The sequence below is a fragment of the Lycorma delicatula genome, chromosome 4 (assembly GCF_047948215.1).
Source record: "Lycorma delicatula isolate Av1 chromosome 4, ASM4794821v1, whole genome shotgun sequence".
Classification (NCBI taxonomy): domain Eukaryota; kingdom Metazoa; phylum Arthropoda; class Insecta; order Hemiptera; family Fulgoridae; genus Lycorma; species Lycorma delicatula.
In genome coordinates, this window is record NC_134458.1 from 22812236 (window position 1) to 22838698 (window position 26463).

The 26463-nt window shown below is 33.5% G+C and overlaps 1 long non-coding RNA gene across 1 annotated transcript; it reads left to right on the forward strand.

Moving 5' to 3' along the window:
• The first annotated feature begins 5366 nt into the window (after window positions 1-5366).
• On the forward strand, window positions 5367-26254 carry LOC142323192 (uncharacterized). The gene is made up of 3 exons (XR_012756042.1): window positions 5367-5491; window positions 23151-23216; window positions 25649-26254. It is a non-coding gene; the product is annotated as an uncharacterized LOC142323192 (long non-coding RNA).
• Window positions 26255-26463: the final 209 nt, after the last annotated feature.

Below are 26463 nucleotides of genomic sequence, written 5' to 3' on the forward strand. Positions count from 1 at the left end.
GGGGAAAAGTATAGAAAAGCAGATATTAGGTAAGATAATATATCATAATATAGGCTACATATTTCTTTAAAGAATCAGGTTTTCCTTAAATCTGTGTTAAATCTAAAAATCCTTGCTCTTTGTAATTGGAGGGGAGGGCTTTGAAATCAGTTCCAAAAATACTATAAGACACATCTTATTTAATCCTTGTAAAAAAAAAAAATTTTTTTGTAAACCAGTATAGTCATGCACATTTTACAGAAAAATGCTACATAAAATGTAGAAAAAACTCAAAATAATGCTAAAATATGCCAACAACTAAATATGCCAACCAATATTTAAAGAAAATTATCAGCGGCTTCAGGGAAGAAGGTTACCAACTCACTTTCAAAACACTAATGAAGTACATAAGGCATAATAAATATGTATGGCAAACTAATAAAGCATACAAAGGTATATGCCAGAATTATAATAATTTAACTGCAGTAAATAGTGCACTGAATTGATTTGAGCCACGTTTATCTGTTGGTACAGAGAACATAAACAAACACTAACAATAGAATCATTCACTGTAAATTACTGGTTAGATTCAAGATATTAATCACAGCAAGGAAACTTTATTCGTAGCATGTAAAAGCCACAATATATTCAAGCAATATGAAATTTACAAACACACTAAATTTAATTAAAAGCACACAACAATCATCAAGCATATCATTTGACCAGACACTAGAGAAGTTTCCTCACTCCTTTTGACTATCAATAAGAATTCTATTAATAACAGCCTCACCTGCACCACCACTGATGAAGGCTGCATAATAGCTCCATAGAGATCTTTTAGAGAAGTGATTCTACATGTATAGAGTATATGTATGTATAAAGTGATTCAGGGAAACAGGAAATTTTGAAATTTGTGTTGGTTGGTAGCCCTGGACTAGTGTCAGCATTGTAGAAGCCAGCTCATGTCATCTTGCCATTTAGACATTATGGATACTTGAAGCAGTGTGCAACGTGCTTTTTTCATCAAAGCTTTTTATAAAAATAATGACTGTGTGTGGGCTGCTCATAGATAACTTTGCAGCAAGTTTAATTTAGGACATCACAATCATGTACTGTCAGCACATGCAATTAACACATGAGTACGTAATTTTGAGAAAACAAATCAGCAATAAAAAGAAACCTCCAATCAGTGTGGGGACCATTTGTGTATCAGACAATATAGAGAATATTTGAGCTGCTGTCAGAAGAAGCCCACACGGTTCAATTCATCATCATGCAGTATCTTTACAATTGCATAGTTCAAGTGCTTGAAGAATACTATTGCAGGATTTACTTTACTATCCGTAGAAGTTGCAGATCATCAAGGAACTGAAACCAAACAAATCACGTAATTCGCCATCAACAGCCAATTCTGTGAATGAATAATTGTAAAGAAAAGGTCAATAACTTTGTTGACAAACAGTGGATGTTGGACAAAGACCATTTCTACTAGCAATGGATTTGTTAATGAACAAAATTTTCATTTTTGGGCACAACAGAATCCTACGCAGCTACACCAACACCCACTACACAACAGTAAGGTTAGCATGTAGTGTTCTCTGTCATCTATAGCATAATAGCCCCTTATTTTTTTAGAGAACAAGGATGACTTCATGACTACAATCACATCAGATCAGTACGTTGCCATACTGGAAAGCTTTGTTACACAAAAATTACAAACATTTTCGTAAATTATTGACAATGCTTGGTTTCAATAAGATCGATCAATATCACACAAATATTAAAATTGAAGGTGCTGTATACCTAAGCTTACCATATTTTTTTGTCCAACCCAGGACATATTTTTGTAATTACTTAAAAGTCAATTACTTAACAGTTTACTGAAACATTAAACTTTATTTATTCAGTTGTATTTTTCACTAAACATGAATTTTTCAGAAATGGTTTGTTTGTTTTATTACAACACAAAATTTACAGCAAGAAAGTTCTGAATTAATTTTAACATTTAGCAGATGTTTAACAGTTTAACTGAAAGTCTACCCCTTTCTGGAGACCAAATGTTCCCTGTAATTGAAAAAGCTCCCTCAACTGGAGCAGATGTCTCAGGCAAAGACATCGCAAACTCAACCATTTTAGAAATATTGCAGCATGAAATATCAGTCTATTGAAACATCTTAAAAACTGCTTTCCACTTCTCTTCAATAGTGTCTGGTACTTTTTCTGGACTTAAACCACAACCTACCCTTTGATTTTTAATTACCTGGTTCAACAATGTACGTTCATAAAATAGGTCATCAATATTTATGAAATTTTTTATAATTTCATTAACAACTTGTACACTCTCTTCTAAATCAGACCAGGCAATTTCAGTTCATAAATTTATCCACTGAAACTTACTAACGTTATCAAAATTGGCTCTCCACAACTCTATTGGATACTAGAATTATAAAAATTGTCTACGCTTGAGAAGAATTTTTGTTCCTGAACTCCATTATTTTCTTTTAGAGTGCATAGCAATTCTTTGGCAGAAGATGGTATAAATTTGTGGGTTTTTCTTTCCTGAAGTTGAGGAATTAATTCAGAATATGTCTGAAATGCTTCTGTTGCTGTAATAGAATTAGCTTCCAATTTCAGAACTACATTATTAAATAACTGTAGAGTACCATATAAAAATTTCAAAAACAGTTCACTTTGTAGATTTAAAAAAAAATCAAATAATAATTTTGGGCATTTTTCACAAGATAAAAAGTATGACTTTAGGCCATCAAAAATTAAAACAATTCTTTCTATTGCAGGTAACAAACTAAGGAACCTTGTGCTGCTATTAGATAATAATTTTTTGTAATCTGTTTCAACAAATTCACAGAACTGTGAATTTTTGTTACTCTTACTGTATATATGTGAAAATATTTATAAATTTTTATAGCAGTAACTTCTATGTCCAGGGTTAGAGAATCACATGCCATTTACACTGAATTATATAGAATGTGGGCTGAACAACCAATTCCTAAAATAGGTATATCTAAATCACTCTGAACTTTTCTGAACACATTTTCATTTCCCTTTCTCTTTACACCACCAAAATTACTGTTAGTATTATCAGTAGTATAACAAACCAACTTTTCTTCAAATTTGTATTTTTTCACACACTGCAAAAGATACAGAGTCAAAAAGTTGAGTAGTTTCACCTGACACTTCATTGAAATTTAAAAGTTTAACTTGAATTCCCTCTGAAGTATCTTATCTGAAATTTTAACTGAAATATCTTACATCAATTGGAATAAGTTTTACTTCACTTCTGTTTGAGCTATCCTTCATTACTGTTACATAATTAATGTTTTCCAAAAGCGCAACACATTATTAAATATAAATGGCAAAATAACGTTAACAATAATTGCCTCGGTTTTTGTTCTAGCAGATAAAAATTTTGGGTCATATAACTTTTTAACCAGTTTTGATGTGCAGTCTAATGTTTTGAAACTGAGTTCATGTCTAGCAGTGTATATGAAAATGTAGATTCTTTAGCAGCACAATTCAGATCACTGTTATTGTTATTCCCATTTTTGGGTTTAAAAAAATGTCTTATGTTGGCTGAGCCAGTAGCATTAATAGCACTCCTATGTTTAGCTGTTTTCATGTGGTTTTCAATGTCACCTTTTCCTTTAAGTGCAACAAAAAATTCTCCAGTACATAGTGTGCAATAAACACGTTCATTGTTACTGTAATTACATAATTTAAAAAATTTGTATTCCTGTTGCAGGTTAACATTAAACACACATTTTCTTTTGCCAATTGCTAAACGATGAGACAAAAAAAGAGTAGAGATAAAATGATCATAAATGTGTAAAAGTTACTTTACACACGAAAACAACATAAGCACATTGCCCCTGTTATGTTGCCAAATGACTAAGTAAAAAGTCGTTTCGGATCGGTAGCCACGTCTCCGTCAAAATCGACATCAACGTTTGCTCCAAGGTCGGCTGAGTGATGCACGACCGTAAGAGAATGTTTAAAATCGCGATGTCAAACATATAGATATAAAATTAAAACAAATCCTCTCCAGTAATAAAATTCTCAAACCCTGAACAGCACTAAAAAACCAGGGCTGTCAAGACTAATCCCATACATATGGTAAACCTATGTATATCAATTGTATGGTAGTCATATAACTTTGAGTAATGGTGGCTTTCCATGACCTTCCAGATTTCTTGATTTGTTGGTGTGATTTTTTCCTGTGGGGTCACCTTAAATGCAAATTGTGTAGTGGTTGGCCTGCAATGATAAAAGAACTAAAATTCAAGATCTTAATAGCAATTGTTGAAATTCCTGTTCAAATGTTCTGTTGAAACATGCAGAATTTCACTACGAGATTGCAGGAATGTCTACAAAAAGACTGAGCTCACTTGCAAGAAGTGATCTTCAAAAAATAAATTTTGTATATGTATTCACAAAAAAAGAAAATGACCTTACTTTTTCTACTTAAACGTTAAAAAATTAATAAAAATTTTTCTTAAGAATATTTATTTTTCAACATTTCCAGTTTCACATGTATCACTGTGTACTTAGAAAATTGATCATTTTATAAATTTCATATAAAAAGGTTTAATCACATTTTGTCGTGCTGATCAATGGGAAATGACCTGTATTTGTAACAGACACTTGGGTGGCCATACTGAAAGCAAGCTTGAACATATTTTATTTATGGGAGAAAAGATGATATTAACCCATTTTGAAATCTATATACTAATCTGTTATAGCTACTGAAAGAAGAACCTATGGCAAAGAAACCCTATGCCAAATTGCAAAACATGGTTTTACTCTTTATTAGATCCCAGGATATACTCACTAAAATGAACATATACTTCTGAGAAGTATAAAACTAAGAATAAAACTAAGAGATCTTACTAAGATAAGATAAAACTAAGAGAATAAAACTAAGCAGAGATCTTACTGGAATTTAGAAGAACATATTAACAAAAAGTAATACGAACATGAAAGACGACATTCCCACATAAACACAGATTTAATAAAGAAATAAACTATACGACACAATCATATTTTAACCAAGTCCACATGACATTCAAACAGTGAAATAATATATAGCAGTATGACCAACTATACATTAAAATTAAGTCATGTTTCCATTAGTTATTTAATTTTCAAACTGATTCCAATCTTTTTTAGCTCTCTTATATTTTCTGGCCGTAAAGTTTTCCTTTTAGGTAAAGCAAATGTTAATATTGTAAATATTTATTTGCTAACATTTTCACAAAAAGAAGAATATATAATTATAATAATAATAATAAATTCATGAAAATGCAGAACATCCACTCTGATATCTTTTCTCATTTTAGTAAATATTTTTGAAATTATATCGATTTAGTTCTACTTCATGGATTGCAGAACTGCATTATGCGTAATTATCAGGTGTTCCGAGAAGTTATATTAGGATAACCTTACCCTTAGCCTTGGATTTGGTGCTGCTGGTCTTTTCCGAACTCGTTGGAGGGAGGTAATGGAATGAAATTTATTTTTCTTAGATATATTTTTATTGTTTTACGAACATATGCTTTATTTAACCTTGTATTCATATTATTATCAAATTTAAATTGGATAATTATATTTATTAATAATATTGAATACATTTTGTTCTCCTTGCATTTTATTTTTTATTAATTTTCTAACTTCAGATGAAAAATGTTTCTTAATTCTTTACGTTCATTTACCTTTGCATTAAACTGTGAAGTTTATATTTCTTACAAAGTTATAGTATTTTGATAACTGCATATCTGGGTTTAATGACCATAACGTGCTATGCCATTTTTTTTGTATACAGATATGTTGTAGTGCTAAACTTCTTTTAACTTTTCGCCTTTTAATTAAATTAATTTGGTACTGATTTAACCACTTCAGTTTTCCACTATTTAGCCGGTTATGAAGCATTATGAAAAATCTGATAATATTTATGTTAATATAGATATCAGAAATTGAAGATATCTTTGTTAAGTAGATTAATAATGAAACAAAAAAAATAATTAAAAGTGATATGATATTAAGCATGAAATGTATTATAATTAATCAGAAAATTGTATGAAATTTAAACAGCTTTATCCATAACAAATGTTATGTTTTTGAGTTAGATATAAATTCCATTTTTCCAGAAATTACTTGAAAATGATAATATCATAAAGTTGGTAACAAAGACATTGGTAAGGTTATAAGAATAATTTTTAAATTTCAGTCAGAATTATTCAGTTACATTTTGTTTTGTGTGTTCTGTAAGCATTATTACTTAGAACAGAGGTCAACCCACTGCTTATTACCTAATAAGTGTTGCTGACCAAGGTTTGTCATACTTTTAGAGAATACAAAATAGTATTGTGTTAAACATTTGGTTTTTATAGTGGCCATTTTGTAGCTGTGGTTTCTAAAGTGGGTTACCAACACTTTGGAAAAATTTTGAGACAAGTAGCTTCAGTGTATATGAATGTATCCACATTTTAATAGATCTTTAAAATTAACAATAAAAACTAATTAGATTTCAGCAAGAACATTGTCTAAAACACATTATTAAAATAAGAGTAGCTGTAAAGCGATATTACTAGCTGTTTTCTATTGTATTAATCTAACAAGTGTAAATTTAAAAATAAATCAGCAGTAGACAATATGGACTTAAATACTTCCTATGATGAAAAAACTAACATTACAACAAAAAGTCGAATTATTTGACCTATTATCTTTGTAAGGTTGCTGAAGTAATTACCTTTTTGTTTCCTATTTTCATCACAGTTTTCTTTCCATAGGATGAAGCAAAGAAGTGCCATTGAGAGCTTCTATCCTTTTTTATTTTTTGCAACTAGGTACTTTCAAAGAGTGGGAGTATTGAAGTATTGGTGCTGTAAATATTCTGTATTATGCTAAGACTTCTGCAATTTTCCATTCATTTTTTTTTAATACAAAGTTGTGCAGTGGCTTGAGGATTTGCCCAATATTGATCTTGAATTTCATCCTTGGCCACAAAATAGAAGGTCAACTAAAGTAATACATTTTCCTTAAGTAATTTAATTGAGCCTTTAAAATGTAATGATTTTTATTTTAAAATATAACTTTTCAACCAAAGGTACCATTAATTTATCACTTAGAATCTCTATTAAGGGATATTAAATCCAGAATATGATTTAACTTGATGAGGAATAAAAAAGTAATGTTAAAGTATAAGATGTATTCTGGTAAAATTGTGGATAATGCTGAGCAATTAATTCAATGTCAATTTTTTTCATGTTGATGTTTGATTATGTTAATGACAGAAAAAGTGAATAGCAATATAAATTAAGTGTCAGAAATGCAAAATAGAGCATAAGCTACCCATAATAGTTGTCAGAGTCTGACTTTGAATCAACTGTTGAAGATGACTGACGGCACTTTTTGTAAGTCTATTCTCCGTCGTACAAGTGACTAATAGCATGGAACATGTGATGGAGTCTCCCTCTCTAGTGATTGTATTTCCTTTAAACATAAATTCGGCCAAATATCTTACGAGATGGAATTTAGTATTGTCATATCTTTGTATTTTACCCCTAACGTCTCTCCACAGAATGGATTATCATCTGAACAGACTGATGATGTCTGTGCAAAATTTTAACAATTAATAGTTTCAGCAAAATCGAGCTTCTTCCCACTATTCTATTCAAGTTCACACTTTCTTGAATGATCCCAGTAAGATGAATTGGTAGGAGAGGACAAATTGAATGGCCTCCACAATCACTAGCTTTAAATCCATTAGACTACTTCTGGGAATATTTAAAAGACAAAGTTTAAAAAAGGTAAAAAATTCTAATTAAAGCTGTTGAAATCTTAAGAGAATCAATTCAGAATGTTGTACATAACTTTTTCTTGCGTACAAGATTTTGTTAACGTTGTGAATTTAGTACACAGTTTTTATTACGTTACTCATTTTCTTGTAAAAACCTTTTATAGGTAATAAAAATACGTTTTTTTTTTTATAATTACTTAATTAAATAATAAAAAAATAAATGCAGTGAATCTACTAATTATGTTATCGAATATCATAATGATAAATTTTGAATAATTTATAACGAGAAGAGATTTTGGAAAATTATTTACAGAATCTTTTCAGCATGAAATTGCAATGTTACATGATTTGTATTATCCCCTTTCTATCAAAAATATTTATCTTGAATAGAGGTTGGGGATGATTGCTGTTTTACCCCGATTTGGACACTAATGATCAATATCTGAGACACTGATGAAGCTATGGGTGCGGGGTCTTCACTAAAGATTTCCTGTTCAAATCTACATTGAAATAATGTGCAATATGACCATGCCATTTAAAAAAATAAGGTTATATCCGAGATGGCTGACAATAATTTCAAGCACAACTCAGGGTAGTTTCTTCGATACAGTAATTACATATATCTGGTAACATAGTCACACTCAGTTTTCTATAATTAAGCCATTTTCAGACTTTTCCGAATACCTGTATGGCGAAGTCATATGTAGTTGATTAATCTCCACACATTCTAGAAGAAATTATAAATAATTGCTATATAACTATATCAAGTCAAGCAGTAAAAAATAAGAATAAAACGAGCAATTTAGAAACTAATGCTGCTAATTAAGAGGTTCTCTGTACAATTAAAATGCATAATTTGATGGATTTTATTATGTTATAGACAATACTGAAAAAAAATTAATTAAATTTAATGTAGTATTGTATAAGAAATATGACGCATTAATTTCCAATTTTGGAACGATGACCTTTATTGCCCTATTATTGCTATTAACACCCCTGTATGAGAAATGAAGTATTTGTTTCATATTTACTGTTCATCAGTTATGAATGTACAATTCAAAATTCCTTTACATCATATCGTGATAGGGCATTCCTGAACATTTATCAAACATTGTTTATCTGTGGAGTAAATATCGATGTAACAGTCTTAAAACTACCCGTTAGGTTGAAGAACAAATTAATATTGATGTAAATGTAATATTTTTATTCTTTGTAACATGTTTTATTTGTAACATGTTGTAACATGTTGAAAGCTTTATTCGGTTTGTAGTTTTTATTTAAATACTCCATAATAATAACATTAATACATGTATTATGTGTCGGTACACTTATATTGTAATAAAAATTGGTAGTACTATATTTAATTCTATAAGTAGTACATCTTGTTTAATTTTTTGAGAAGTTTTAAAAGTAGGATGAAAATATACCGTTGCCATTCATCCAAATTAAATTTTAAATGAAACTCGTAGTTAACATCCATGCTGATTCTTATCAGCATCATATTAATAATGTAATCTATTTTATTTATTACTTTTTGTTAACAAGTATTATTAGATTGTCTTAGTATTAAGTTAAATAATGTTTTTCTTTTCTTGGTAATGTACAATTAATTTTGAAGTAGTAATATTAAGACTTAACATTAATTGCACAATTGTGCTTTTCATTTTTTGTTATACTATTGGGTTATGTGAGATTACATAATTCTTTACTTAGTATTCATACTTGTTCTGTTTTTAATATATTTTGAGCAGTGTTTTGTAAAACGGTTTGTGCAATATAATTTCATTAATTAATATTTATGGCGATCTGTAAATTTTTATAAAATATATCATTTTCACTTGTTTTGATACATAAATTCAATTTTAATTGAAAAAAATAATGACATTCAGTACATAAATGCATGTATGTGTTGGGAATTGTGCGATATAAAATTAATTATTTATATTTTTAAACAGTTCAATTTCAGTTAAAATCTTAAAATTTAACAATTACAAGTTAACGATTTTATAATTTCAGTTATAAGTTTTTTTTTTCAGTTTCATAGCTGTAAAGCAAAATAATTAATGTCAATTTTTTTAAAGATTTTTTTTATGAGTAATATTGCTTTTTTAACATTAATTAAATCAATGAATCCAACTTAACTGATAAATATGAGATCTCACAGTTTCAATGCTATTATTTTCTAAGAACATGTTTTCAAAGGTATCTTAGTTTGATGGTGGATGACACTAAACTCCTGTACATTCTTCATTAAAAAGTAAAAGAAATATTTTTTATCACTGCATAACCCATTAGGTAGATATTTTTTTTGTAAAACAGTCAGACATTGTAAAATTGTTTTGCAAGTTATACATGTATGTCTAAGATTAGTTTGTATTTTGCTGGTTAAAAAAATTCATGCAGTAGATTTAGTATTGCAAATTATTTTGAAGTATGTTTCTTGAAGAAGTCTAGATGGTTATTGGAGAAATCTTTTTACAGGTAACATTTTTAAATTCTAAAGAAGTTTCCTTTAAATGTCCTTATTTTTTTCATGCTCTGTATAAAATTTATATTATGCAATTACTTGTAAAACAAATCAAAAATTACATAAAAAATCTTTTGTAGTTTTATGATCATCCCAAACCCGTAGGGGGAAGACACCACCTTTTGACGTTACCGGTCGCCACACCATTGCCTCCGTTCCGTGCCATGCGGGGCTTTACCGGAGGTCGTCTTTAGACCCTCTTTTTTTCCTGTTTAGCCTCCGGTAACTACCGTTTAGATAATTCTTCAATCTTTACACCCTCTAACTGATACAACTCATAGCCATCAACCAGGCCCCAGTCGAGATGCCACCGATGAAAATGCCTCGGCAGACATTTGCATCGGTAAAATACATATCAAATTTCGCCTCAAACGTAGGCCTCAAACGGTCATCTTCACATCCAACCTAACATGATTCCCTCAAACTAACTAACCGAAAACGCGGAAGCGCGAACCCCGCGCCTAGTCCAGATTTGACAGCACCGTTCGTGACTGTGAACTCCTCAGAAGACAAATGAGTTTAAAGTTAAATCAGCTCATACCAATCAAAATTATGTCTTAGGCAACATAGAAATTCAGACCTACACCAAAATAAATCGACCAATTTAGGTCACCTAACAAGGGGAACGTAATCTCATTCCGGTCCGCGCAGTAGCCAGGGACTACTCCCCTCCCCCTATAATGGTGTCTCGCTTGGCATTAACAAGTCACGATCAGGACCGCCACCGGTCGCACGAGTTACCACACCCCGGTGGCGCGGGGCCACCCCACCAGCGGGAGCCCCAAATCGAATCACAAACAATACCAATATAACCGTGGCTCGATGCCAATGCGATCCAGTGTGTAAGCCGGAACGCTAGCCACCCGGGATCCTACCACGATCAAGTACTTCGATTAAACTCTCTCTGCATACCTACACACCGCAAGGGCGCGAAGAAAACCAGCCACTATAGACCATTCCTCGCGGTCATCCAGTTAATACGGTGATCCAGAAAGGAATGTATTCTCTCAAGTTCCCTCACAGTTCGTGAACGTTCGATCTCGTATTCGGGTCATCCACTATATCACCAGTCCCACAATCCGGGCATTGACTCTAATCCACCAAACGAAACCTAGCCAAACTCGCCCGAAAGGCATCATGCCCGGTGAGAAACTGTGTGATATACCGATTGGGGGAGATCCATCCAGTCGCACCTAAATCAAACACTTTAGGAAATATACCATGCGTGTAGCGACCTGTGGGGGATTCGTCTCACCTGACAAGCCCAGACGCAAGGCCCCGGTCTTCAATCTCTTGCTTTCGTTCTGGCGTCAATAGGTTATTACCTTGGAAATGTAGCTTCCTTACGCTCATTAGCCAAGATATCTATTGATTTGACTCCGGCTATAACACAGACTGCGAGACTGTTCTATAACCACCTATAACAGCCAGCAAGAGGAGTCGCTGGGCTCGCAACAAAATGTCCGCGCAATATCTAAAAGCCTTGCGATGAGCCCAGACAGCCGCAGCATATAGCATAATAGCTTCGCTGATACCTTTGTAAAAGATACGCATTTTACGGTAATTCAATCCCCAAGCGGGATGAATGACTACGGATTCCATAAAAATTATCAGCGGCCTCTTTTGCTACATACTGTTAATGTTCCTTGAACCGAAAATTGTTTTCAAGGATAACTCCCAGGTATTTTTGAGCTGTAACGTACCGAATTGGGAGACCAGCCATCCGAACCCGGATTCGTCGGGAAGCAGCCAGTCGGCCCTTAAGCAATATCATTGTGGTTTTCTCTGGGCTGAAAATCATCTTATGTTGGAGAGTGTCTCACAAGCATGAGCAGCTCGGAACTCTACCTCATTACGCGAATCCCCTTCAATCAGTAGCGGCGCTTCGTCAGCATAAGCGACGACACGACAGCCACATGGCAACCTTAAACGCAACATTGAATCGAATACTATGATCCAAAGAAGGGGACTCAGAACACCGCCCTGAGGGCATCCTTTAGTTAAGGTCTTACGAACCTCCGAGCCGCCATCACGCAGGGAAACGGTCTGATGGCTGAAATATTTTGAGAGCAATTCTAATTCATTTCGTGTACACCTACGCTTCTGCATCTGAAATAGGGCAGAGGGCCACCATAAGTTGTTAAATGCCCCGGATTTGTCCAGAAAATCCCTAATACATATTTACATGGACTAGAGGAAGCTATATCCATCACCTTAAGTATGGCATCCTCAGTGCTCTTGCCCGGTCGGAAACAATACTGGTTGTCCATTAGCAAATGATCAGTGGCCAATCTAACATTAATACGCAAATGTAGGACCTTCTCAATAACCTTACCAATCACGGGCAAGAGTGTTAGTGGACGGTAAGAAGAACTAACAGTAGGATCTTTGTCGCCGCCCATCGGGTTGGTCTAGTGGTTAACGCGTCTTCCCAAATTAGCTGATTTGGAAAGTCGAGAGTTACAGCGTTCAAGTCCTAGTAAAGCCAGTTATTTTTACACGGATTTGAATACTAGATCGTGGATACCGGTGTTCTTTGGTGGTTGGGTTTCAATTAACCACACATCTCAGGAATGGTCGAACTGAGAATGTACAAGACTACACTTCATTTACACTCATACATATCATCCTCATTCATCCTCTGAAGAATTATCTAAACTGTAGTTACCGGAGGCTAAACAGGAAAAAAGAGGATCTTTGTCGCCACCTTTGAACAACAACACCAAGTCTCCACACTTCCAGCACGCCGAAAAGTGGCCTGCGAAGAGCAACCTCTTATATATTCTAGTTAGAGGACCGAGGACTACTAGAAGCGCTCGGACGAGGAGTTCTACTGTGATACAATCATATCCGGGGGCCTTGTGCCGTGCCATATTACAGATCACATGGCGCGACTTCCCGCCTGACACGCCAGTGGTATGAAACCTCATCCACCATAGTGTCATTTGAGAGCAAATCATTCAGTAAAATATTAAGGACACGGTCCTTATCAATTACCACACCCTCACGGCTTGACAAAGCTGACAAGAGTACATCTTTTCTGCACTTATGTCCAAGGGTTCTAAAAATAACGCCCGAAGGGTGGTCTCTATTCCCTTGCTCCTGAACGAAGGAGCGCCAGGAATTACGCTTGGAGGACCTACTACTATGAAAGTACCTAACCCAACTTCTGCGGTAATCCGCAGTTAGGGCCGCACGCCGATCGGGATCACCCTCTCGTTGCGCAGCCATCTGAGTCGATTCTCAGACTGCTTCATTGTTGTCAGATTCCGAGACCACCAACCAGATATACGTTCCCGGCCAGTGCCTCTAGGAATGGCGGCTTCAGTCGCCGCCACCACCGCAGAAGTAAAATTTTCTGCCAGGATATCTTATGGCAGGCCGTCAAGATCTCGAGAAAAACTCTCCAGTCTGGACTCCAACAAAGAGGAGAATTTCGGTCAGTCCACCTTCCTATGTAGGAAGCGCCTCCGGTAAACAGGAAAGTGTCCCTCATGGCCATCGCGCAGCTCATCCGCTATTTCAAAATGTGTCAACCGATGGTCGCTAGAACAGTCGTCGACCACAGACCAGTCAAGGACCCTGCCAGGGATGTCCCTGTATTGACAGGGACAGATTTGGTATCTGAAAAGGCTCTTCGTCCGTTAACTGTACTAACATAAGTGGCCAACTGGTTTGCAGCATTAAAGACCTCAAAATTGTGCTGCGCGATGAAACTGTCAATTAAGCCACCGCCATGATCAGAAATCCCACTGTGACAGAAAAGCGACTTCGCATTAACATCGGCACCAATAAGTATTGGACCATTACCCACAGTACGAAGGATCCTATCCCATCTCACTATGGGTTCCTCAGTGGGATCCCTGTGTTGGAAATATGAACTAACAACTGTAAGGTTCTGTCCGCGAATGGCAAGTCTGACCACAACATGATGCGCATCAGAAACTTGCCGTATAAAGACACTCTAAAGCGACTTCCTGCACAGAATAGCAAACATACAGGTATGCCCTACACAAAAGTTTTTCCAGCTGTGAAAGCCTGGCAGATCACCCCTTATTATGTATGGGTGCTGCAGAAGGACAACATCAAGGCTCCGTCTCTCTACAACCTCACCTAACTCAACCTGAACTACATGAACACCCTGGGCATTTAGTTGACCGAGCCTAACCATCTAAGGAATTAAAGTAAAGCCCGTACGTAACCCCCACACTCCTTACTAATAAGTGGGTGCTCATGATTCTTATGCAACCTCTTAGGGTTAGCACAGGCCGTAGCCTCGGATCTGTGCGAACAATCGTCACGCTTGTGGCCTTCCTTGCCACAATGGGCACACACCAAGGCAAACTTACAAAATTTAGCCCTGTGACCATGTATGCAGCACTTGAAGCATCTTTGGACATTCACGTATTCATTTACTCGGCAGGACCCTAAATCGATAAATAGTCTGCCTGCAGACGTAAATTTGTGAAAGAGACCAGAACTTACCTCAAAGACTCCATGGTATTTCTGGGTATCACGCCTACCCGTTTTAAAGACCAACCTGCAGTCCCGCCGGAAGGCGGCCTCATCCAAATCAGTGTTCTGCTCCCTAACGAGGGACAAGACATCTTCATGGGTAAGCTTACGTTCAATATCATAGACTATAATACGGGGCCTACGCGTTCTCTTCGGGTCTATTTTTACATTCAATCGCTAAACCGCCGTGGAATCTCTAATTGCCTGAATGGTCTCTGTATCATCTGCTACCACAATTAATCCTTTGCCGGTCTCTTTGATGTTCCTGATTTTAAGACCTTTCCGGTCACCCCGAAGGGCAACCTGGAGGTCTTTCTTCAGCTGACTACTGGACACAGTCGAGCACTCTGCCCTGCTGAAAAACGCAACCTCAGGTTTTTTTTGGACTGGCTGGTTTCACGTCCGCACCTAACCACCTCAGCATACCTACGCGGCTGCATTGGGGCCGGGGCCGGTTTGTAGACTGCAGTTACTTCCTTAGATTTTGAGGCAAGATTTTCAAAACCCTCGACAAGAGCTGTGAAAGCCGCTCGGAAGATTTCGAGACGAGGCAATCTCTTAGTAGCTGCATTAGTACACTTGGGGTTTGCTAGATAGGAAGACAAGCCATCTAGTTCCGCCGAAACATCATGGGCCAACGGGGCAGAGCTGCCAGGTCTGCCCTTGGCTTGCAGAAACTCTTCAATGAGTTTCTGCAAGCTTATTGAATTCTGAAACTACCCTCCCGTGTGATCACCCCTATATCTACTTCTGAACCATCATGGTCAGAACCAGTGTTCGAGGAAAAAGCTCCGGCCACCTTCTCCGGCTAGGCTTATTACATACCTCCCTAACATCGTCATGGTCGAAGATTCCCTGACCTAACAGTATACGAAAAAAATGCTCGATATAGAGATAAATGCTCTATTTAGAGATATTGGGCACAAGCGTGACGACTACCCGCAGCGAGCCACGGGCAGCTGGAGACCTGTATTCTCCTGTCACTCTTTGCACCTCTTCGCAGCTACTGGATCAAATGTGTAAAATCAAAGATCAACTCACAGTTACAGACTACGGCCCCCGCTCTAAAAGAGCGCGAGCAGGACTAATGGTGAAGGCCCCGTTGCTCGTAACAGGGACTTGCGACCAGGAGTCGTTGCCACTCTTCGCCGCGATGAGGCAGGTGCTCGAACTAATCGTGCGCCTAAACACTCCGAATCCCCTTGAAACGGAAATGATAAGGGCGCAAAACCGTTGCAATAGATCTCAGACAGCAAGATTGTGAAACTGGGGGAGTTACACACTCGACCACCACCTCAAAAATAGCACTAAAAAAGACTTTATACAACGCAAACTCCTGTTCGTGAAAAGAGACCAGAGATTAGCTATGATCAATAAAGAAGCAACCTTATTCACCACATTATCAATTACTATGCATTTATAGCTTGTCCAAGCAGAATTGGCACAGATCTGATCTAGGCGATGGTTGCCTAGTGAGCACGGGGCTATAATATGCTACTTGTGGAAGACAGTATATATATATGGTATAATAAATTTTACGGTATATATATATATATATATATACACACACACACACACACCGTAAAATTTCACGCTCTTGGACTATGTGCGATTCATGGTGCGGAACATTTCAGTCGAATTTTGAAGCACTTCGGCTTATCCATTTACTCTGAAATTTTGCATCATGGTTTGCTCCTGATGACAACACAGTTTAGCAACATTTTCAAGTCGCTAAGATATCCCTAAGTTGTTAAGTGAAACAAAATTCCCCTTTAATTTATGCAACCTCGTTTATCTGCATATTTTCATAGTGGAAAATAATCTAGCCTGCTTCGGCTTAGATCTAAAATTCGCAACCGAAATTTTGGGAAATTTTAGTACGTTTTAACCGGACGAAAATCGCAAATATCTCGAAAACGGTCGGTCCTAGCTCTCTGAAAATTTTTTTTGACCTCCCTGCATCAGAACACCCCTCCGCTACCAGTGGCACCCGTCGTTTGATAATATTTTAAAGTGCTCCCGGGGCGCCGTTCCGAAATTGGGGATGGGGTGCCACTGTAATATCTCGGCAATCGCTAGTCCGATTTTCACGATTCAAACGGCGTATGTATCAGCAGGTCAAGCGCTAATTGTTTAACGCATCGGGTACACTCTAGATGCACCGGATCTTAGTTATCCGGAAATTAAATAGTTTAGCCCTATGTTTTGATTACACTCCCCCACCGTAAAACGTACCGATCCGATCTTTCACTAAATACGCTCAAACCTGTGCGCTGGCACAGCTGTAAAGTATAAACTTATGAAGACTAAAAATTAGAAAATAAAAAAATATGTAAAAACACTTTTTAAAAACCACTCTTATATTAAATGCACTTTTTTTTTTTTTGTCTTCAGTCATTTGACTGGTTTGATGCAGCTCTCCAAGATTCCCTATCTAGTGCTAGTCGTTTCATTTCAGTATACCCTCTACATCCTACATCCCCAACAATTTGTTTTACATACTCCGAACGTGGCCTGCCTACACAATTTTTCCCTTCTACCTGTCCTTCCAATATTAAAGCGACTATTCCAGGATGCCTTAGTATGTGGCCTATAAGTCTGTCTCTTCTTTTAACTATATTTTTCCAAATGCTTCTTTCTTCATCTATTTGCCGCAATACCTCTTCATTTGTCACTTTATCCACCCATCTGATTTTTAACATTCTCCTATAGCACCACATTTCAAAAGCTTCTAATCTTTTCTTCTCAGATATTCCGATTGTCCAAGTTTCACTTCCATATAAAGCGACACTCCAAACATACACTTTCAAAAAACTTTTCCTGAGATTTAAATTAATTTTTGATGTAAACAAATTATATTTCTTACTGAAGGCTCGTTTAGCTTGTGCTATTCGGCATTTTATATCGCTCCTGCTTCGTCCATCTTTAGTAATTTTACTTCCCAAATAACAAAATTCTTCTACCTCCATAATCTTTTCTCCTCCTATTTTCACATTCAGTGGTCCATCTTTGTTATTTCTAAATGCACTAAAAAGTAGAAAATAAAAAATATTTAAAAAAGATTTTTAAAACACCACTCTAAAAAATTAAACGCACTAAAAGTTAAAAAATAATTTTAGGAAGGTATCTCAGAATGGATTTGATGACAAGCTTTGATGGTGATATGTTAGATTATATGAGTCATAGGTTCTAATTAAAAATTTTATGTATTTGGCAATCTTTTCATATGTGTGATAAATGGCTTAAAGAGGATATTTTATACAGTTATAAAATTATAAATAAATACGTTTAGAGCTAAACACTAATCAGTAACGACCGATTAGTCTGCATAATACTGCATAACATATCTATTTCAGTATCTAATAAAGAAATAAATTATTAATTTAATAATATATAAACTCAGGATTAAATAAGTAACTAATAAATATAAAACATGAATTTGTTCATTAATTTGAATAAATAGTCATACCGTATACATACTGTATTTAATCGAGTAGTATTATAAACCCGTGCTCATTAGGCAGCAAGATATACAGCTATGCTGTTATCAGATCTGTGCCAATTTAGCTTGGACAAGCTGTACACATGTGCATGTTTATTGTTAATTTATTCGTTCAAGAATTACTTTAAAAAATTGATAAGTTTTTTATTTCTTAGATATTTTTTCTACATTGTACCCTAAGTTACAAATCTAGTACATCCCTTTGATACAAAACATTTGTGTTATATTGCTATTTTGATGAGCAAAAATAGTTAATGATCAGAGAATAATGTTACAGTAGTTGCTGAATTTGGCACATGAACATAATCTTTGTGAATGTAATTCTGCAACTACTTAAAAGCCAGCATGAGTGATGATTATCCAAGGACTGTATCGGAGACATTATTTCTCTCCAGTTTGTTAAGGGTACAGAAGGTTAGCATTTTCCTTCACATGCAGGAGATCGATACTTTGAGACTTGGCCAAACCAGTTAATTATATTTTAGTACTAATAGCTCTACAATACTATATACGGCCACAGTTCTCTTATCTGTTCTATCTAGTTTATCTATTCTGATAATTTTAGAATATAACTGTACACTCATAAAATGAATTCGGGACAAAGCTGTGTTAGATAGCCAGTCTTCTGGAATATCGTACTATTTGATTCTTCTATTACAGAGTAGGTTTTTAAAAAACATGTTTATTACTGTTACTTAACGGAATGTTGATTTAATTAACTAAAAAAAAAATTGTACACCAGTGGAGGTGATTTTAATTTGTATTATATTTGATTTGCAGGTAAAAATGGTTTTGCACTATGTGCAAAACCATTTCAATTTGTTATGTAACTGCCCTGATGAATGCAAATAACAAAGTTGAAATAGTTGGCATAATGTTGATTTCCTTAAAAATAATTCTTTGCTAATTTTATTCTTATTTCAAGGTTAAAAGTATAAAGTTAGATAAAAACAAGCACAATTCTGACTTAAATTTCATGAAGTTTGGCTGGGAATACAGAAATGTAAGCTGCATGTATGCTTGCAAAATTAATGAAAAGTGTATAAATCTAGAATTATAAAAAAAAAATTGCAGAGTACCTTACAAACCGATGTAATTTTGCTACTAGATTTTGGCTTTTTTTGATTTATTAAAATAAGAATTATGATAAAAATTAATATTTTATTAAAAGTTGGTAAAAGAACATGAATTTTATTTATCGATAAATTTTTTTTGTTAAAAATAGTTTTCTAATTTCAGCTTACACAATCAGAATATATAGTACTGAAAAATTTTTTATTTTAGGTGTAAAAGCTTTCATCCATTTTATAAGATTGTCATTGAAAGATTAAAACACGTTTATTAAAAGGAAATATGACAAATAAATAAAATGAAATAGCACTTTTTAAAGGCTGATCGGCTCTAGTTACAATTAAAGTCCAACAAAAACCAACCTTGAAGCTGTCTTAGTAGTATTATTTGAAACACCATCAATATAAGCTGATATGAACATTCACGTTCATTTATTTAATGTGACTGGCCTGAACTATTACTATGTACACTCAGGAATTTATTCTATTTGTGTTTATAGTAGTAAGTTGAGCTCCTTAAGAGGGTAGTAAGCATCCTTATTACTTTCAGGGTAGTAAGCTACACTGAAAGTAATAAGTATTTTTATTATTTAAATTCTTGCTATATTTTACATTGGTGTATATCTCTTTAATAGTCCAAAACTCCCTTCAAAATAAAGTTAAACTTATATTCCAGGATTTGCCATAGTGCAGTTTTGCCAGTGGGTAGTGCAGTACATTGTAATTCTTTTCTTTTGAAAATATGAAAAAAGAGAAAATTTCCTATTTTTTCTTGTGTAAGTATAATTGTCACAGGTTATATAAAAATATACCTCTATTAGTATAACCTCAGGTCTTTTGTAATTTATATTAGAAATGAGTGATTAGAATATCAAGGAAGGCTGTTCAGATTATATAAAAATTGAATAAATGATTTTTTACTGGCAGATAAATAAAATTTTTAATCAAGTATTTTGCGTTATAAGAACAAATTTTAAGTGCACAAAAACAAACGCTGTTACAACAATGGCAAAAAGAAGGCTATAAAAAATTGTGACGGAAGTGTGGATTCTGAACTTGAAATTGATTGCACTTAAAATTATCAATTCAAAGTAATGAGAATAGTATTTGACTGTGTGAGAAATGCAGTGAGTTAATAGTTGCAATTATTCTTTGATAACTTATAGCTGTATAAATTCATATATAGAATTTTGTTCAGTATCTGAGTTACTTCTGCTTTTATAAAGAAAAGAAGCTGGCAAAGTACTGCATGATTTTCCCAGCTAAATTTTCTTTAATAATAAAAAATTAGAAGAGTTAAAGCCAAAAAGCATACATTTTTTATAGATGGGGAATAGATTTTATGAAAAGTTTTTCTAAAAATTTTAATATATTGGTTAAATTTAACAAATTCACTGCTCAGTAAAGGCTAAATAAGAAAAAGAAAATTCTCAAAAAATTCTTCTGCATTTTAGATTCAGGGTCTGTAATTTAAAAAAAAAATGTAGGCATTTCCTGTTAGCTCTATATATGAAGTATAAATTTACAAAAGATGTTTGAAAAATATTTAAATCAAAGGGAGAAAGAAAAAAAAAATTTATCAATTTTAAGAGGTGGGGGTTGATTTTCTGAAAAAAAAATTAATTATTTATACGTGCTTTATAGGTAAAAAATTTGCTTTAATAAAATTTTCTGTAATATGCCTCTTAAAGAAAATCAAAATTAGGTTTTTTATGATACATTCCACCCCTTAACAAATTTTGAAAAAAATTAATATGATCAATGTTTCTTATATGGAAATATTTCAGCAAAATTTGTAAAAATAAATTGTGTGGTTAGTCCTGAGATATAAGGCCAAAAGCAGTGTAACACACACATATGGTTTTTGGGGGGGGGGGCAGTTGACAAGACTCGCAAATAAAACAAAGATTGCAAAAATCTGACACCCCATTTTTGACACTATCAACATATTTTTCTTTAATATACAGTAATGTGCAAATTAATCCAAACAGGTAATTTTTTTGTTTATTTTTATGTTGTGGCTACACTGCTTCACTGCACCCATTCTTTAAGTTGTCTGTATAATGTGGAGTTATTGATCTTTGGTTATTTAGAAATTTTCATGTTTTAAATAGTTATTTTTGTGAAAGTTTATTTCATTTTTTATTACAAAATCATATTTTTGGTCTGTGTTTTGGACATAACTCCAAGAAAGCATTTGAAAATTGTTTCTTTCTGAGCATACCAGTATGACATGACAGATCGCTTCTTAGTGTGGTGTTGGACTAGGCACAGTTAATGATATTTTTTTTTTAAATTTAAAGAGGTTGGTTCCTTTTCACCTCAGAGGAAAGGCAAATGTGGCCTTAAAAAACTACTCCAACTCAGTATCAGTTAGTGAGAAAAAATAAACTTGATCCAAAATTACTGCTGTATACTTAATTTGAAAATTAGCAGCCAGTGAAACAGATTTAAACATGACAACTGTTAGACACTGACTACTTGCACCTGCAGAAAAAGCTCATCGCCAGCTAAAAAGCAGCCTTTACACCAGCAATGTGCAAAAAAAGGCTCTTGTGGATCAAAACACATGCATACAAACGGAATCAAAGAAGACTGGAAAAATATTATGTTTTCCAACGAGTCATATTTCTATGTTCAGGGGCAAAGCGTTCCATATGTTAGAAGAAAAGCATCAGATGAAAATGCATCACCGGCTCATATCCAACAATCAGTTAAATATCTCCAGAAAAAAATATTTATGTAAAATATGTAATAATTTAAATTTGAAGGCCCTTGTTCATCAGTTCCAGTAGATGGTTTGTTGAAAAGTGATAGATATATCAAGATTCTCAAGGAAAGTAATGTGACAGCTTCAAAACAAATTCCCACAAGTGTTCCAACAAGATTTTGTGCCATGCCATACTGCCAAAAAAGTGGAAAAATGTTTTGAAGGATGAAACATTAAATTGATCCTGTGGCCAAGCAACTCTCCAGACTTAAACTCAATTGAAAATCTTTGGGCAATAGTCAAAAAACAATTCTCAAAAATGGATAGTACCATAAAAATTGACCTCATTAAAACAGTAATAGATATCTATTTCTTCATCATGAAACCAGATATGGTTGGTTTCATAATGAAGAAATAAAAAAAAAATGTTTTTAGTACACTTGTTGAATCGAAGCCAAATCATGTAAGTAAAGTGATTAAGAGTAAAGGACATATTAATTATTAGATATTCGCAAATTATTCATGTATAATTTTTTTCTAAATAAAGTTACTGTTTATTAAATAAAATCTGTGTTTGGATTAGTTTGTAAAGTACTGTAGGAATTCTAGCTATATTCGCCAGGAAAGTAAAACCTAAGCTCACTTGAAATATTCTGTTTTTGTACCTTCATGTACATTTTGTGTATGTGTTGTACCTTTGAGTGATCTGAGGTATTTAGTTATTTTAATTTATAATTAATAATATAATATTATCAATTTATATTTTTTATTGTACATAGTTTCCTCCATGATTATTATCAGATATGAAATTATTAAAAATTACTTGCGCAGCTTATCGAACAAAAAAATGTTGGAAGAATAAATAAAATTTAAGACTGGAAGTACATATGTTGTACATAATTTAAGTATTAGATTGAGTAATAAATAATAGTTTATTAGTAATTAATTACCATAGCAGGGAGTACCGTTTAAAATCTAAATTATTTGTGCATAAAATTTATCAATGAATAATTTTAATATCTTTTATGTTTCAGTGCAAACACCTAGGCATGCATCTCCATCGCGCACTGAATTATGCTTTCAGGGTGTCCTGGACACAGGTAAATTAATTATTTTTGTGAATTGGTTTTTATAGTTGCCACCAATTAATGACTATTACTACCAAACGTAAAAACATGTTCCTCACTCTTAGTAATCCCCCTTACCAAATAATTGTTCTATTTTTAATAAATGAATGCAACAATTGTGAAATGAAATACAGTCAGCTGATTTTGTACTGTACATGGTAAAAATTGCGATAGATAATTATTACTGTAACTTTAATTACTTACTGGAAAATGGATTTTCCGTTTAATTACTCCACTAAAACATTCCTCACTGTCATCACTATCTTCAGTGTGATTGTCACTATCATTACAGTCACTATATAAAAAGATGAAAGATTCTCTCAGAGAATCTATTAATGATTCTTGGCTCAAATATTCACCTTAGATTTTTTAACCTTTTCACAGTAAGGTTTCCAGTGTTCATCACTCTTCAAATTTATTTTATTTTCACATGGGTTTTGCACTTCTGAAATCTTAAATGTTGTGTTGTGGCTCGATCATATAATAACATTATTAATCATGTTAATAATGTTATTATTATCATATAATGATTATTACATTATTATTATAATTTAATCATAACATTATTATCATTTAATTATCATTATAACATTTTACATTAACATTTAACATTATTTAATTATTAATGTTAAATTTATTTAAAATTGTAAGATGAAACCACAGAACTTGATGCCCACTTTCTTTCCAACAATTTGTCAAATCTGTATCATTTATTACTTCATATGATTGTGGTTTAAGAATTTGAGACGAAAATTGAATATGATGTTTATGTAGCCAGTCACATCTTGTTACTTGCTCGATAACATCGGAAGTTTTTCAGAAAGGATATTACGATATGGAGCATCATCAGAAAATACTACAGACTGAGGAGGAAGGTTAGAAACTAATTTTTCTTCAACCCATTTCAAATAGTTTTTAGTATTCATGCTGTCACAGTAATCACCACTTTTTGATTCAGCTGTCCAAGTTAACATTGCATTTGTCGCATATGAACAGGTGGAGCTTTTGCTTTTTAGGCTTTCAGATAGTTGTTTTTTTTGTCTTCAGTCATTTGACTGGTTTGATGCAGCTCTCCAAGATTCAGTATCTTGTGCCAGTTGTTTTATTTTGGTATACCACCTACATCCTACATCCCTTACAATTTGTTTTACACATTCCAAATGTTGCCTACCTGCACAATTTTTTTCAACCTATATGTCCTTTCAATATTAAAGCAGCTATTTCAGGATGCCCTAATATGTGGCCTATAAGTCTGTCTTCTTTTAACTATATTTTTCCAGATGCTTTTTTTTTTCATTAGTTTTCCGCAACACCTCTTTATTTGTCCACTTATCTTTAACATTCTCTTATAGCACCACATTTCAAAAACTTCTAAACTTTTCTTCTCAGGTACTCCAATTGTCCAAGTTTCACTTCTATATAAAGAAGCTACACTTCAAACATATACTTTCAAAAATGTTTTCCTGACGTTTAAATTAATTTTTGATGTAAGCGAATTATATATCTGACTGAAAGCTCATTTCACCTGTGCTATTCGGCATTTTATATTGCTGCTGCTTCGTCCATCTTTAGTAATTCTACTTCCCAAATAACAAAATTCTTTATTTCTTAGTTGTTAGATTAATAAATGATTCTACATATGCCTATCACACATCAGATCCCCTCTTATCACATCGGTAGCACTCCATTAATTCTGCCAAATACAGTTACAGTACCTTTCTTTAGGTGGATATCAGATGATGGTTCATTATATCTTATCTGCAGGAGCAGATAGAGCTACCAAGGACAGTCTCAACAAAGAAGTGATATATATCAACACATAGGAATTTTATGGAGATTGGTTTATATTTACTTAGTATTTGCAGAACATATAAATGAGTAAACAGGTTCATTGTTCCATGAATAATAATGTGTTCTATTAAAATGAGACAATATAAACGGGACTTTTTGCTTATATCTACAGATTTATAAGAAAGTAGTCATTTACATTGGTTAGAATTAGACAATCTTTTAAAAATTCTCTTGTACACTAGTGTTAATTATAAGGTATTTTTCTGATATTTCATGCTTCTTTCTGATATCTGTCACACTTTTTTGTAATTTGTAAGTATGCATTGTTTACAATTTCACATGCCTGTCCTCTAAGTTTTTACCTTTTACAACACTTAAAAATTCAGCCTTAACTATTCTCATGTAAACAATTTTAAAAGGTTGAACTGTAAACCATAATAAAAACTGTTTACAAAGTATTGTATTGTACATTAATCAACTATATAACAAAATATACAACATATGTACAAACGTGGGTTTATATACTTGCATTTCACTTATAAATTTCTTTAAAAATAGAATGTATTACTTCTTATTTGTTGTCAGTTATAATTTTATAACTATTATTGTTGCAGAATGAAGTAAACAGAGTCCACAGATCATTGGACAGATTTGTTTTACCGTCAGCTGTTTTTCTGGCAGGGTTTGGAATCTCCTTGTCATCATTCAGTGTTAAACAACTTCTGACTGCTGGCAAACGTCGATTCTGAACACACCATTTTTCCTGACCATGTATACATTTCTTAAAATACCAATAAATTTTTTAAATTATTTCCATTTGTAAACACAAAACCTATCTGCCAAAAGAAAAATTAACTTCTAAATTATTGTACAAATGATCTTTGTAAATTAATAATAGTAATATTTTTAAAATTTTTAATAATTGTAGCACTAGAGCTAGTCTTTCTTAGGTTTCATTTTTTATTTACTGCTGCTGCTGCCAAAATACCAATCATATCTATTAAAGTAATAATAATATTTGCATTATAGTTAATTAATACTATTATTTATTATTACTACTATTGTGTTAGGGTATATGAAATAAGTTATGCATTATGTTAAAACAGTAAATGTATATTGATTCTTTTTTTGTATTATAAACGCAGTAAATTAATTATAATTTGCTATTAAATATAATTTATTATGCTTTTAATAAAATAAATGAATGTTTTTTTCTTGAATTGTGTCTTTAATCTGTCCACCTGTCCTTTAATTTGTCTTTTTCCTGTTAAATCCATATACCCAAAGTAGGCTTTATAAACAAACTGATAACGTTATTATTACTTGTTATTATGCTTTTAAGATCATTGTAATTAATGGTATAAGTTATAATGATTACATCCCTGCCTTTCTAAAATGTCAGCCATTTTAAGATGCATCACTATAAAGT